We start from the raw sequence: 16,231 nt of genomic DNA, 5'->3' as shown, positions 1-16,231 counted from the left end.
CTACCTACAAGTGCTCCTCATTATCCAAATTTCCTCTTCTTTTGGTTCACTAAAGTGTGTAAAACTCGCACATTTTTGTTATTGATCATCTTGCATTTGCAATGACTGAGGAGTAAGAACTTTTGGACTCACTTGTTTATGTAAGAACATTGGCGAACCTGTAATGTAATGCTAATTAATGTCTTCAAAAGTGAAAGCACTGATTTGCACAAGTTTGTGTGAAATGGTGACGTCTGTTTTGAATTTTGTCATGAGCGGTGCAGTTCGGTCCCTCTGAAAGTGACCCGTTGTTAAAAGTGACCCGTTACAAACCGTTGTTGATTTTTTTTAATACTGATTTCACATCATATTAAAATTTAGACAAGTAACCCTCACAGAGAAGGGGTGTCTTTGCTCTACTCACATTTCGTAAAACAGAAAAACTTACAAATTATTGTTGATTTTTTTTAATATTGAATACACATCAGATTACTGACAAGTAACCCTCGCAAAGGAAGAATGTTTATACTTCGAGGGATGTTTATACTCCACTCGCATTTTGCAAAGGAGAAAGACTTACAAATAAACCCCACAATCATTTATAATGCTAAATTGAGAGAGTTTTGAGTTCAGTAGACTTGAACCCATACTCTTACAATCTTTCTTAACTCTGGAAGTAAGGATTCATCGCTGGGCCAAAGGGTCATTGGCTTATTTATTCTTGATTAAACTTTCTTGAAGGACAATAATCTGCTCCATTCACATAATTGTAAGAAAAGCAACCTATTTTTGTATCAAAATTATTTTGAGAGTATATAATTTATAAAATTGAAAACAAGCTGTTGCCTTCGAAGACTCCATTTCAAATCATTTTTCTGTTCAGTGTTAGAATAAGTTGTGCATGATTGGAAGCTCTAGACTATTCTTTTATTTTGCACGCTTGAATTTATTTACAATTCATCTCTTCTTTTATCCCTTTCAGATAGAAGCCTGTTTCTTGAACCAAGCACAGCATTCCCTTTTTTTTCGGGAACGAGCCAAGAAGCCTCCTATTATCCATCCATATTTTAATTTTCAGTTTTTAATCTCTTAAGAAACCAACGTTTTCTAAGAAGAAGTTGGAATGTAATATGTAGTCAATAGCCAAATTAAAGCAAATTTAACTTAATGAAAAGGACTTGCCAAATTAATCATGAAAAGGACTTCAAAATCTCTTCAATATTTTGATACACGCATCTATTTGTGGAAGGTATACTATTCATTACTTTTCTGCACAATTTTTCCTTTTCCTCTCATAATTTGAAAATAAACCTTGGCTTTAGGGAAAAGTGCTGATGCTTTGTAGGTTCAATTCAAATCTATCATCCACATTTGGCAGATATATGGACTCGTCAATCGTCAAGAATTTAGATGTCCTCAAATAGTTACAGCACTTACATGCCCAAGTGTGTGAGTTGGACCACAAAGTCAAGACAAATTGGATCACAAAATTCACGTAACACACTAACGTAAAAGCTAAGAGGTGACCTCAACCTTCATGCACAAATTCCAGAATATCATGGCCTAGACACCAGAAAATTGAAAGCATCTTTTACATTTATATTCCATAATATTTCATCAGAGGTAATCCCGGCTCACAAAGTCAAGACAAATTGTGACTTGTCAAAAACTATAAATCCTGGATCAGGATTCTATTTTGTGTATGACTTTGTTGTTAAGTCACTTATGTTGGATATTATTTAGTTTTTCTCCTTTCTTTTTGATTACATAGTTTTCCATTCACAAAACACTTGTTAAGTCGCTTATGAGGAGCTACAGCCCACGGGGAAACACTGGTTGAGGTTTAATCTTTTTTATTTAAATCAGAAGGATTTAATTAGAGTTAAATCAAAAAGAGTGAAATTAACTGATCATGGGTTAAGTTAAACAGAGGCAACCAAAATTTTGTAAAGGGTACTGTAAATATTTATTTCGTCATAGTATCATGGAGCTTAAACTCCACCACAATTATTCAACTCTGCCATTGCCAAATCTCATTCATAATAATTAAACTCAATCATCTCTGCCAAATCTTATCCATCCATATTTTAATTTTGATTTTTTAATATAAATTTATTCTTTTTATCGTTTTTTTATTTTGATTTTTTTTAAACATAAATTTATTCCATAAACTACAATTTGTTTCCCAGTTCAAAAAAAGTAGATTGACTAACTAAAAATATAAATAAAGCAACCAATGAATCATTAGTTAAGATGACAAAGACAACCAAGATTTTGTCCAGGCAAGATGGCAAAGTGTGTTTGAGAATTCGCCACAAATATCGCAACATTTAAGATGGCAAAGTGTGTTGAGAATTCACGGCATTCGCTTTTACTTTCGGGAGGGGACCAAGCCAAGAAGGTACCCAACGAGCAGCCTCATTTTGTCCATCCATACGTTGGTATGAGATTTATTTAATATTAATTTATTCCCATCGTCATTTTTTAACTTTAAGGGCAATAAAAAGTTAGGCGCAACTTTTTCCAAAGCTTGACATCCTTTCTTTGGCAACTTTTTCCAAAGCTTGATGCCCTCTCTTTCGCAACTTCTCCCCTTATAAAGCCTCAGACTCCCAGCATTTAAAAATCACCCTAATTGTAATTCATCTATTCTCCCTCTCCTTCTTCTTCTTTCTCTTTCTCTCATTCTTTTCAACTCAGTCATCTCTGCCAAACCTTATACTCACAAGCATGGATTTGTCAATTGATTTGAGGTTTTTGTTTCCGCCATTGCTAAATCTTGTCATCTTTCTTCTGTTCCTCAGGTCTCTGGATGGCATCTCTTGGGACGTCCAAGATGGTACCAATAAGATACTCTTGTATCCAATTTTAAAGCTTCAGTTCTGGTTCCTGATCCCTGCCGTCGTCATCCCATTACTGCTCTTCCTCCTCACACCCATCAGACTCACTCTCAATGTGAGCCGCTCCATTTCAGTGAGTTGTGGAGAACCCTCTGTTCTGTTGGCTATCTCGGTGGTTGCGTCTGTCTTTGTGGCTCCGTCTCTGTTCTTGGTAGCCTATTTGTGCCTCATACTCTTATCACTCTGTTATGCAACGTTGGCTTCTCTGCTTAAGCGCTGCTTCTACTGGTTTCGAAATCTCTTCCGCAATTTCTTGATTCGCGGTCACGCAGTTGAAGGGAACCACATCCAAGACCAGCAGCCAAGTTCTACTGATGATCATGAGAATAACCTGGAAATTGTTCTAAGTTGATATCACGTAATATGATGCTGCTGGTGCCACTGTGGGGTGACTGGGGTCCCAGTGCCTATTGTACTATATGTATATGTCTCTGTGTGTGTGTGTGTGTATGTATATATATGTATATATATGTGTGTATATGTATGTATGTATGTATGTATGTCATCTTTCCATTTTATATATGTATATATGTATAATTAGTTACTACAATGATCTGTAGTCGGTGTATGTATGTATGTATGTCATCTTTCCATTTTGTAGATATACATATATATATATATATATATATATATAATTAGTTACTACAATGATCTGTAGTCGGCGTGTTGTATATCCGAACAAGTTTAAGCAGTTATGCTGTGAAAGCTTAGTTGAAAAGCACTTTTACCGGTAATAGACACAGGCTACATTCTTTCTTCTATTTTATTATTATTATTATTATTTTGTTTTAGAATTATGATCCAACTGTCCACTTAGCATCCTCCTATATTGAGATTCTGTGTCCAAATTTATTTACTGTTTCTATGAAGATGAAAAAGGGGCTGTTTAACTACCCACGTCTCAGGGATACTTTAATTATTTCTAAAGGTTATTTTGGTCTTTTACTTCAATAATTGAAATCCCAAATCACCCAAATCCCTAAACATTCCTTCGACTATCGTCAAACCCAAACCCAAACATTTGCATCGTCGCTGGTGCAAAATCCGCCCATCTCAGCTGATCGGCGTCGCTCGGCATAGTAGTAAAGTTTTTTTTTTTTTTTAAATTTCTATTGAATTTTTATAAGAAATTTCTTTCTATTATTCATTTCTCTTTTCCTTTTGCTTATCGTTGATGAGTGATTCTTTGTTTAACTGAATTTGATTCGATTTTAGAGGTCTCTGATATCTCATTGAGGTCATTTTGTGCCTACTTCACTTGATTGAGTTAATTTTCCTTGTTTTTGTGAATTGACAGCTTCTTGTTATTTATATGCTGAAGTCAGTTAATTGTGCCCCCAACGAATGATGTGATATCAGAAAAATAAATTTGTCTAACATGGGTATGTAACGCGTGTGTTTTGATGAAAGGGGTGAAAACAGAGAGTGTGGCAATGAGTAATGGAGATTTTCTAGCCAAATATGGTGGTGGATTCTTTAGGTGGGCTTTATATTGCTTATAGTGATAGGAGTTCATGTCTTGCTGCTGCACTTTGAGAGACCTAAACATTTGGGAAATAAGTGAAGTGGGGAGAGTGGACTCGTGTTTGCGAATGTGGCCGTTGATGAACACTGCAATTATGTAGAAAATGAGTGTAGAAGAGAAAGAGTAATGTTGTAATAACCAAGTTGGTTCAGTTATTTACAGATAAATTGTTACCAACCTTAACTGAAAAACAAATTAGATTAATTCTGCATGAATAATATTGGCATGGCAAATAAGAACTTGGATTATTTTGTATTTGTCTTATCCGATGGAAACTTTTTCTTTTGCTTTATATTTTGATTTTCCTATTTTCACTATGCCATTGCAATTTTTTAGCTTTTGTTAGAAAATCCTTTCATTTGAAGTCCATCCATCGAAATTCAGGTTTTGTGAGAGGCTTTCGAGGTTTCGAAGTTGCAAGATAAAATGGGGGTAAATACGTTTCTATATCCCATTAAATATACCAAAACTCACTCATGCCTTATTAGAACTAAAAATATAAAGAAGTGGAAGTAATTCTAAGTTCAGGGGCTTCTTTTAAGTTTTAACAGCATCATTCATTATATACATAAGAGAATCTATTACGCCATGACATAAGAATTTGAGAGACTTTACACACAAATGAAAGTACGGTAACCAGAGGTCAGCCTTTAGCCTTAGTACCTTTTTTTTCTTTTTTTTTTAAACCCCTAATGTAAACTCTTTTGTTATGAAGTCATTTATTTTATATGATCTATCACTTATATTAATATCGTTTGAAGGTTTTTATATGAGATGTATCCCTAAACACATCTGTTGATATTGTTTCATGACGATTATCATCACACTGAGGCATTCAAGATCTTTCCTCTGCCTGTGCCATTGCTTATGACATGTTCTATGATTGGTTTCTTATTATATCCTGGCATCTGCCAAGCTTGAAGCTTTTTTATAACCTAATTAAATATGGTGTTGCTTGTCTTTCTGTGATGTTGTCAGATTGGTGGAGGAAGTTTTGATAATTTATAAAGGTGAGGTCCAGCAAAAAGTTTTGGAAATTGTTGATGTCTCTCCTGAACAAGTCAGAAAACTTTTAATTTAAGCTATTCAGAAAACTTTTAATTTAAGCTATTTTTCTGGTATTGTGGTTGCTTTTATGTGAAATTTTCATTGTTGGCCTTTAGTTCGTTCAAAGAAGTCACATCTGACATTTGACCGCAAGGTTCATTATATCAGCTTTTTTAACTCTGTTTTTTCAATTTTATTCTTGTCTATCTGTTATAATCCAAATGTCTATTGGTTATAATAAAGTGGTGGATTGGAGGGTTACTGTAACAACCCAAATTTATTCGAAGTTGAATTTATCTATTTATTTTATAACTACATATGTTTATTTTATTATTGTTGTTATCAATGTTAATAGTCCAAATGATTTAACTGATGATTTATAATAATAACTGAAGTATACTACTTATACCACATAGGATGAACAAATTCCTTTAATGCTTTCTTTTGGAATAACTTGAAATAGTCCAAGTTGCATCTCATGTTCAAAATGAATGAATTATTATCGTTTTAATATGTCAGAACCTTAAGCCTCATATTTATCTTTTGAGTTAAATAAATGCATCATTCCAATTCCATAGGTTTGGCCAATTGAGTCTGGTATGAATCGTAAATTCTGAAGCCATGTTTGAATTAGAGTATAATTATTTTTATACTATGGTTATTTCATTGGTTGAACCTGAAAGTAGAATGGTTCTCAGCTTAGATATGAACGGAAATGGTTGTATTTGTTTGGAGAAAAAGATGGGACTGTTCTACTTTGTGGTAATTTTTTTTTAATTTATATTTGCTATGGGAGATTACCTCTAAAGAAATAAAGGTTTTGTGACTGGTACAATACAGTAGTTCTACATGTTCTATAATTAGTACATGATGTATTGTTTCTCACTGCAGCCCCCTCCTTTGTTGATGATTAACTTGTAACCTTTGCTGATGATTAACTTGTAATGTGCAGGCATATACAAACATGTTTTGATATTTCAGTTGGTTAGGATGATTACCTACTTTCACTACCTGTGGGATTGGGACTTGAACGGTTGAACCCAAACTCGCAAGTTTAACTGGGAGCTGACCAATGCAGTATACTTGCAACTCGCTCTTAAATCTTAATAAACGCACTTAATATAAAAGTGTCACAATTTTATCTAATATTTTAATTTGTTTACATTTACCCTTCAAAATGATATTTGTTTTTTCTATTAAGACATTTACACCAACAATTGAATGAGATAAGTGGATGATGACTGTAACTGCTAAGCCATGTTCTTCTTTTATCTCTAACACTCTCTTAACTCTCTCTCAGTGAGACTCAGTCAGTCGTCTATGTGTTTTCCTGTTATCTCTTCCAAGGTTCAAGTTCTATGTTGAAAATAATTCTTACAAAAGGAAACCAAAAAAAAAAAAATCAAATAGAGGGTTGGGGTTTCAGTGGAATATTACTTAATGTTAGATTACGAACCAGTAACTCCATGTTTGAATTGCTATGAAGAAGGGGTTTGATATTTTCATTTTTTTAATACAGTTTCTTTTTTAATCTTTTCTTTATTTTCAATTTTTAATTTTTTTGATTTTTTTTAAACTCTTTTTTATTTCTTGCTATATTTAGTTGTCAAGTGTTTTGCCTATTGCCTAGTGACTACTGTAATATAACCTATAGAAGAATGTTGCTTTTGGTTGGAAATAAAATTAGATTAAAAATAAGCATTTGTATGTTCTTTTTATCCCATTACTGCTCTTCATCCTCACACCCATCAGAGTTCCTCTCAAAGTGAGCCGACCCATTTGCGTGAGTTGTGGAGAACTCTCTGTTCTGTTGGCTGTCTCAGCAGTTGCCTCTGTCATTTTGGCTCCGTCTCTGTTTTTGGTAGCCTATTTGTGCCTCATAATCTTATCACTCTGTTATGCAATGTTAGCTTCTCTGTTTCAGCAATTCCTCTACTGGCTTCGACGTCTCGCTGTCTTCATTGTCACCTCTGTCAACGCCCATCTGCTAGCTCCTCCTCAAGTTGAACAACCCATTGGACAAGCGCAAGGTGTTCTGGAAATTATGGTCATGTGATAAATTAGTTATAGCAGTAACAGAGTCTGTGCTTGGTTACCTGAACGAAGATGTATCTTGGGTGGAACTAGAAGCCGAGTAGCAGACAACCTAGATACTGCCTTTCTACTTGTACTTCTATTCTTTTGTTGTATTATTTGTCACTTATAATATGATTATCCCAGGAAAAAAAAGGCATATTCAATAATGTATTTACGTAATGCTTGTACTAATAAAATTTTGCGTCGAATTTTCCTTTTAGCCTGTTATTCGTTTTTCCCCACACGAACTCACTTGTACCATATAAATCCATGAGCAGAAATTTAATTAACTATTCTAGACATTAATGTGTAACAACTTAGGGATACTTTAATTATTTTGAAAGGTTAATTTGGTCACTTTACTTGAATAAAAGAAAATCCTTAAATCACCCAAAACCCCAACACTCCTATGTCTGTCGTCGAGCCCAAACCCCAACATTTGCATCGTCGCCGGTGCGAAATCCGATTATCTCAGCTGAGTGAGGTCGCTTCGCCATGATACTAAAGTTACAAATCTAGAAACAGAGAGACTGATTTCTCATAAGGTAAATTCCCAAAGCTAGAAACCCTAGGTATATTTCAGAATTTCTATTTTGTCTTATTTGCGGACGAAATCACTTAACCAGAAAAGATTATTAGCTTTTTTTTTTTAATTGAATTTTTATAAGAAATTTCTTTCTGTTATTCATTGCTTTTATTCTTTTGCTTATCTTGGATGAGTGATTCTTTGTTTAACTGAATTTGATTTGATTTTAGAGGTCTCTGATATCTCATTGAGGTCATTTTGTGCCTACTTCACTTTATTGAGTTAATTTTTCCTTGTTTATGTGAATTGACCAGCTTGTTGTAATTTATGTTATGTGCTGAAGTCTGTTTTTTTTTTCCCCTGAATGATGTGATATCAGAAAAATAAATTATGTCTAAACATGGGTAAGTAATGCTTGTGTTCCGATGAAAGGGGTGAAAATTGAGAGTGTGGAAATGAGTAATGGAGTTTTTCTGGCCAAACAGGTGGTGGATTTTTTAGGAGGGCTTTTTATATTGCTCATAATGATAGGAGTTCATGTCTTGCTGCTGCACTTTGAGAGACATTAAATGGTGGGGAAATAAGTGAAGTGGGGAGAGTGGACTCGTTTTGGTGAACGCGGCCGTTGATGAACTGCAACTGTGCAGAAAATGAGTGCAGAAGCGAAAGAGTAATGTCGTAGTAACCAAGTTGGTTCAGTTATTTACAGATAAATTGTTACTAACCTTGTCTGGAAAAGAAATTAGATTAGTTCTTCATGAATAATATTGGCATGGCAAATAAGAAACTTGGATTTTTTTGTATTTGTTTTATCAGATGGAAACTTTTTCTTTTGCTTTATATTTTCATTTTCCCGTTTTCACTATGCCATTGTATTTTGTAGTTTTTGCAAGAAAATCCTTTCATTTGAAGTCCATTCATCTAAATTCAGGTTTTGCAAGAGGCTTTCATGGTTTTGTAATTGCAAGATAAAATGGGGGTAAAGACCATTCAATATCCCATTAAATATACCAAAACTCACTCATGCCTTATTATAACTAAGAATATGAGGAGGGGGAAGTAATTCTAAGTTCAGGGCTTCTTTTAACAGCATTATACATTATGTATATCGGAGAATCTATTACACCATGAGTAAAGAATTTGAGAGACTTTACATACTTCCTTCCTCCCCAACTCCCCCCACCCCCAACACAAATGTAAACTCTTTCTTTATGGCTTTATGGAGTTATTTATTTTATATCGATCTATCGCTGTATATTAATATCATTTGAAGGTTGTTATATGAGATGTATCCCTAAAACACATCTGTTGATATTGTTTCATGATGATTGTCATCACACTGAGGCATTGAAGATCTTTCCTCTGCTTGTGCCTTCCTTATGACATGTTCTATGGTTGGATTTACAGCTTACTGACTTGTCAGGCATGTTTTTATTTTGTATTATTGAAAGAGTAATTTTAGGATTTCTTTACATGTAACTTCAGAAAGTATGAGTAACCCTAGGGTATGTTATGATCTTGTCTTATGATGTTTCTATTGAATACCAAAACTTTCAAACTCAAAATGTTTTAAGAAATAATTTATATATTTATATATAAATAAATGGCTTATGCTAGAAATGTACCCAAGTTGTGTGAATTATTTTGGTGTTAAAAGAAAAAAAGAAATCCTTTGTGTTACGGGCCATTAGCTCAGCCCTTACTTTTCAGGTTTGGGCAATGATGGTGAAAAAATTGTGGTCAGTGGAGGATTGATTTTGATTTGGGGCTTAACATGGAGATTACCTCTTTCGAAAGTTGTGTTTTGTAATGAAGAACAGTCTTCGTATGTTTTGTTATTGTTCTGGTTGTACTTTAGCATTGCTGGCCTAGTAAACTTTGTAAGCTACCTTGTTATGGATATTATGCTTTTTAATACATGTATTTATAATAACTACGCAACATCAGTAGGACGCACTTATAATTGTTAGTGTCGTAGTGATAGGGTCCCAGAGATCCTAAATGTTGTGCTGACCGATTTTTTGAAGTTTTAAGCAGCTGGGTATAAAAATTGTTGGTTTGATATATTGGATAATATCCGTATTCTAGGGGAGATAACGTCAAATATTTCTTGAAGTTCTGGGTTTTATTCATCTCTATTAGTATATGTTTGTTCTTGTAAGCAAACAGTCACAGCTTCATTGTTAAAAGCTTATATTTGCACCTGATGTTGATAAATTTTTCTTATCACAAGTGCCCTTAAGTTAGGGGTGCAACAGTTATTAATTCAGCTAATAAAAAATATCAATGTTAATAATCCAAATGATTTAACCGATGATGCATAATACTAGCTGAAGTATGCTACTTATACCACGTAGGATGAACAAATTTCTTTTAATGCTTTCTCTTGGAATAACTTGAAATAGTTGAAGTTGTATCCCATGTTCAGAATGAATGAAATTTGATCATTTCAATATGTAAGAATCTGAAGCTTGGTATTCACGTTTTGGGTTAAATAAATGCATCATTCCAATTCCATATTTTTGAGCAACTGAAACTGGCATAAATCGTAAATTCTGAAGCAATATTTGAATTAGAGTATAATTATTTTATTCTATGGTTATTTCATTTTTTATTTTTATAAGAATACTATGGTTGTTTCATTGGTTGAAACTTGGAACTAGAATGGTTCTATGTGAAATGAAATGGTTGTATTTGTTTGGAGAAAAAGAGGGGATGGTTCTACTTTGTGGTCATTTTTTTTCTCATATTTATAGTTGCTCTGGGGAGATTATCTCTAAAGAAAAGGGGCTTTGTGACTGGTAAAATACGTTAAGTTTACATGTTTTATAATTAGTACATGATGTGTTGTTTCTTGCTGCAGCCCCCTCCTTTGCTGATGATTAACTTGTAATGTGCAGGCTTATACAAACAGGTTTTAATACTTCAGCTGATTAGCATCATTACGTGCTTTCACTACCCGTCGGACTGGGACTCGAACCCAAACTTGCAAGTTCAACTGGGAGTTGACCGGTGCGGTATACTGGCGACTCTCTCTCAGTCAGACTCAGTGAGTAATCTACGTCTTTTCCTTTTAACTCTTCCAGAGTTCAAGTTCTATGTTGAAAATAATTCTTACCCCCCTCCCCCCCCCCCCCCCAAAAAAAAAAAATTCAGATATTGGGTTGCGGTTTCAGTGGAATATTACTTACTGTCTGGATTTTTCTGAAGAAGGGTTTGACTTTTTCATTTTTTAAATGCTGTTTCTTTTTTAATCTTTTTTTATTTTCAATTTTTAATTTTTGTGATTTTTTAGCTTTTTTTATTTCTTTTTATATATTTAGTCATCAAGTGTTTTGCCTGCTGCCTGGTGACTACTGTAACATAACCTGTTTTTTTGTTGAAGAATGAATAGAAGAATGTTGTTTTTGCTTGGAAATAAAATAGATTAAAAATAAGTGTTTGTAGGTTCTTTTTATGACATAAATAAGTCATTGCCCTGTTTTCAGGATTATTTAAAATGCAGATAACTACCATGCTTTTTTGTTTGCAGAGTTATTAATTCTAGAAAAATGTCATATTTAGCTCGTCATTGGTATGGATTTATTCCTCTAATGGTACATTGAGTGTATTGTGATGTTGTTTTGTTCCATTATTAGTATTAGAAGTATGTAGTGCTTCTATGGGTTTTTAATTTCTTCTTCAGCCATATTTCCTCTGTCTGAAGGTCCTGTATTTCATGTGTTGATTGTTTGGCATGGAGTACTTTTGGTAGCAATTCAATGAGGTTTGTAGGTCCTGTATTTCATTTAAATAGCCCAACTGATTTAAATGCACCTGTGGATTGTATTTCGGGCAGGTTAACTGAAATGCCTGGTAGAATTTGGGCAATTAAGTCTGTCAGAAATTAAAAATTGGTTTTCATACTAAATAAATGCTTGCGGATGCATGCATTGATTCTCAATTATGTTATTGATTTTGGGACGCTCCAAGTTCTTGTAGCTCTTTGCTAATGGAAAATGTTTTTGCTTTTGGGCAAGGAAAGAAAGCTAAGGATCTCTGGCAGTGTGATGTTCTAGCTCTTTTTTGGGTTACTTGGCAAGATTGCATTTTTGAAGATAAGAGGGAAGACCAAGTTTCTTGTCTCTGGGACAATGTTCACTTTTTGTCATCCGTTTGGACTTGGGAATGGCTAGCTTTTGACACGGATGTGTACCAATGACTAAGCATAGAGATGAAGGGCATAATCTCGATAATGCTAGTTTCTGAAACTCTAGTGAGATTGAACTGTGTGTGTGTATATAAATTTTTGCCATCTTAAAGGTGCATGCTTTTGATTAATGACTTATAAGTGGCTGAGAGATTATTTCCCATGCTGTTATTTTGATCATGCTTGATGCCTCTAGTCATTGTTATGGAAAGCAATGTGGTTCTCATGGTATTACTCAATTCCAATAGCTTATTTTTCTTGGTCTAACTTCACCATTATGTGTTTTTTATTGTATGAAGTCCCAGTGGCTATAAGTGCTAGAGTTGTTTACCAAAGAAACTGATCATCTGGGGAAATTAACAAGAATGATCTGTTTCACTTTTGTAGAAAGAGTCTGGCACTACAGTAAATAAAAAAAAAAAATTCAATACACTAACAGATACAATTTTTAATGTATTGAAATATGTGTTTTTTTGTATTCTAGTGACATCTTCACTTTAACAAAATGAGAATAAAATCTGTTTTTTTTTTTTTTTGGTTTTTTATAGGGATCCTCACTTTGTTAGAGGATGGTTATACACACACACTCTAATTGTGATAGTGTTTCCCGTTTATGGAACCTGATAAATTAAAAGTTCCAGTAACAAAGTCCAGAGAAATCATAATCATTTCCAGTATAGGAGGAGGACAAATATGTTTCTCCAAAGAATCAAGAACAGTATTCAGTTATATACACAAAGTAAAGGGTTCTATAGAAAGAATTGGTAATTCAGAACAATCATGCTTTTTCCACTTCATCCTTGGATTGTTAGGTCTTTATACTACGGAAAAATCCAGCCGCAGAGAGACAATACAGCGACCAAGATTTATGCTAGACACCAATTGTGTCTAGCATAAATCTTAAATTCTGAAGCAATATTTGAATTAGAGTAGAATTATTTTATTCTATGGTTATTTCTTTTTTTTTTTTTAATTTTTGTAAGAATGCTATGGTTGTTTCATTGGTTGAAAATTGAAACTAGAATGGTTCTCAGCTCAGGTGTGAATTGAAATGGTTGTATTTGTTTGGTGAAAAAGAGGAGACTGCTCTACTTTGAGGTCATTTTTTTTTTTTCCATATCTATAGCTGCTATGGGGAGATTATCTCTAAAGAAAAAATGGTTTTGTGACTGGTAAAATGCGTTATTTTTACATGTTTTATAATTAGTACATGATGTGCTGCAGCCTCCTCCTTTGCTGATGATTAACTTGTATTGTGCAGGCTTATACAAACAGGTTTGATACTTTCAGCTGGTTAGGATAACTACCTACTTTCACTACCTGTGGGACTGGGACTCCAACCCAAACTTACAAATTCAACTTGGAGCTGACCAGTGCGGTATATTGGTAACTCTCTCTCAGTCGGATTCAGTCAGTCATCTACGTCTTTTCTTTTATCTCTTCCAGAGTTCAAGTTCTATGTTGAAAAGTTGGGGTTACAGTGGCCGGTTACTTGCTGTTACTTTAAGAACTGTTACATTAAGAACCGCTAACTCCCTGTTTGGATTGTTCTGAAGAAGGGGTTTGATATTTTCATTTTTTATTTTTTGTATTTTTATTTTAATTTTTGTAATTTTTTAAACTCTTCTTTATTTCTTTTTACATATTTAGTTATCAAGTGTTTTGCCTACTGCCTAGTGACTACTGTAACATAACCTGTTTTCCTGTTGAAGAAAGAATAGAAGAATGTTGTTTTCACTTGGAAATAAAATAGATTAAAAAATAAGTGTTTATAGGTTCTTTTTATGACAAAAATAAGTCATTGTCCTGTTTTTAGGATTATTTAAAAAGCAGATAATTGCTGTGCTTTTTTGGTTGCAGAATTATTAATTCTAGAAAAATGTCATATTTAGCTTGTCGTTGGTATGGATTTATTTCTTTAATGGTAGATTGAGCGTATAATGATGCTGTTTTGTTACATTATTAGTAATAGGAGAAGTATTTAGTGCTTCTATGGGTTTTTAATTTTTCTTCAGCGGTATTTCCTCCGTCTGAAGGTCCTGTATTTCATGTGTTGATTGTTTGGTGTGGATTAATTCTGGTAGCAATATGATGAGGTTTCGAAGGCTATAGGCGTTAAATAACTCAATTTATTTAAACGCAACTGTGGATTGTATTTGAGCAGGTTAACTGAAAAACTTAGTAGAATTTGGGCAATTAAGCAAGTCTGTCAGAAATTTAAAATTGAATGTTTTGGTACTAAATAAATGGTTGCGGATACATGCATTGATTCTCAATTATGTTACTGATTTTAGGATGCTCCAAGTTCTTGTAGCTCTTTGCTAATGAAAAATGTTTTTGATTTTGGGCAAGGATAGAAAGCTAAGGTTCTCTGGCTCTTAACTCTTTTTTGGGTTACTCGGCGAGATTGCATTTTTTAAAATAAGAGGGAAGACTAAGTTTTTTTTTTCAGAAAGAGGAAGACTAAGTTTTTTGTCAGTGGGACAATGTTCACTTTTTGTCATCCGTTTGGATATATTCTTAATAAATTTTAATATATTAAAAATTATATATTTTTTTATTTGTTAGTGTATTAAAATTTATATTTTTTGATTTGTTAGTGACAATATTAAAAAAAAACTAATATTACGGTATGACGATATAATAATAAATGCGAACCATGTTCAATGTACGGGCTTTCCAATGACAGTGTCGATAATGGCACGACTGAAAACAGCAGCATACATAAACTGACCATCTATAGTTCATCAAGTGTCAAAAGTAATTCCCACACAGATTATTGGAACACGTGTTGTTATAATATCCCTCGTCCCGCCAGATCTCTATCATTCATCAATTTCGAAAAAGTACGTTGATGCTTAGTACGCTTAATTAGCGGCGAAGTATTCACAATCCGCCGAAGTGAACTTCCTGTGGAAGATATGGGCTTGCAAACAAGAGTAAAAAATGGATGGCAAGAATGAACATGAACTAATTGTCCCCGTTTACATATATATATATATATATATATATATAAGATTTCGAGCACATAATGAAAGATTAAAAGATTTAATATTGGCGGAAATAAAAAATCTCAAATCAAAAAGGTTCCTGATGGATGTGGTTAAGGTATTGGGATTGGGAAGTACAAAGCTTCTTGGCAGTATCACAGATTCACATAAAGCCACCTGCTAAACAAGGTAATGCGCATATTCGAGCCCCAAAATTAAAAAAAAAAAACGATTAAGGAAGCACCATTATGACTTTCTCCAAAAATTAAATAATTGTACTTTCTATTTATAAAGTGGAATCCAGGACTTTTTTGTTTGAACAGTGTTTGATTCTGCATGGTATCTTTGTCCTTTAGCTGCTAACTATTGTCGGCTTCATTAAAGAAAAGACTTGAAAAGCACTTCCCTGATTCTGGGAGCAAACCAATGTTGGATACGTAGTGCTTCTTGTGCTTTTTTCTAGATTTGTTTATTCTTGTCTTTTCCATTGTAATATTCATGATTTTCCAAAACAGAAGCCAAATGGACCAATATACATGTAGGATTTGATATTTTATCTATTATAAGAATAAAACACAGCCAAAAGATCGAAAAACTAATTTCTATATGCGCCAAATCCACCAGCTTTGTGCATTCAGATTTTGCGTTTATTTTTAAAATTTAAGATTAAAAAAATAACATATTCAACCTAATAATAATGGTCACAAACGTAGTAAAATTTTTTCAAAATGGACCCTGCAGGCGCGGGAAATCAACATAAAATCTAAAAACATATTAACAGAATTACTAACAGATAAACATATTTAAAATATAACAACAACAATGACAACGACATTTAAAATCAACATAAAATTACGTAACAGCAAAGATTTGACTAAAATAGTTGGAGTGATAAAATGATGGGTAATTAAATTTGGTAAAGAAAAAGATTTAATTAAAATAATATTATCTTATCTTATTTGAAGAGTTTTTTAAAGGAGAGTTTATTTTTTCACTTTT

General features: G+C 33.5%; 2 long non-coding RNA genes across 2 annotated transcripts; both read left to right on the top strand.

Annotated features, from left to right (window-relative positions):
• Positions 1-3,725: 3,725 nt before the first annotated feature.
• Positions 3,726-6,971, top strand: LOC112100272. Its single transcript, XR_002906592.1, has 3 exons — positions 3,726-3,961; positions 5,383-5,414; positions 6,404-6,971. It is a non-coding gene; the product is annotated as an uncharacterized LOC112100272 (long non-coding RNA).
• Positions 6,972-7,849: 878 nt separating this feature from the next.
• On the top strand, positions 7,850-13,811 carry LOC112100273. The gene is made up of 4 exons (XR_002906593.1): positions 7,850-8,072; positions 8,539-8,723; positions 10,954-11,102; positions 13,504-13,811. It is a non-coding gene; the product is annotated as an uncharacterized LOC112100273 (long non-coding RNA).
• Positions 13,812-16,231: the final 2,420 nt, after the last annotated feature.

Source organism: Citrus clementina, unplaced genomic scaffold (genome assembly GCF_000493195.1).
Source record: "Citrus clementina cultivar Clemenules unplaced genomic scaffold, Citrus_clementina_v1.0 scaffold_9, whole genome shotgun sequence".
NCBI lineage: Eukaryota > Viridiplantae > Streptophyta > Magnoliopsida > Sapindales > Rutaceae > Citrus > Citrus x clementina.
The sequence above is the reverse complement of the archived record's forward strand: the minus strand, read 5'-3'. Positions and strand labels throughout refer to the sequence as shown.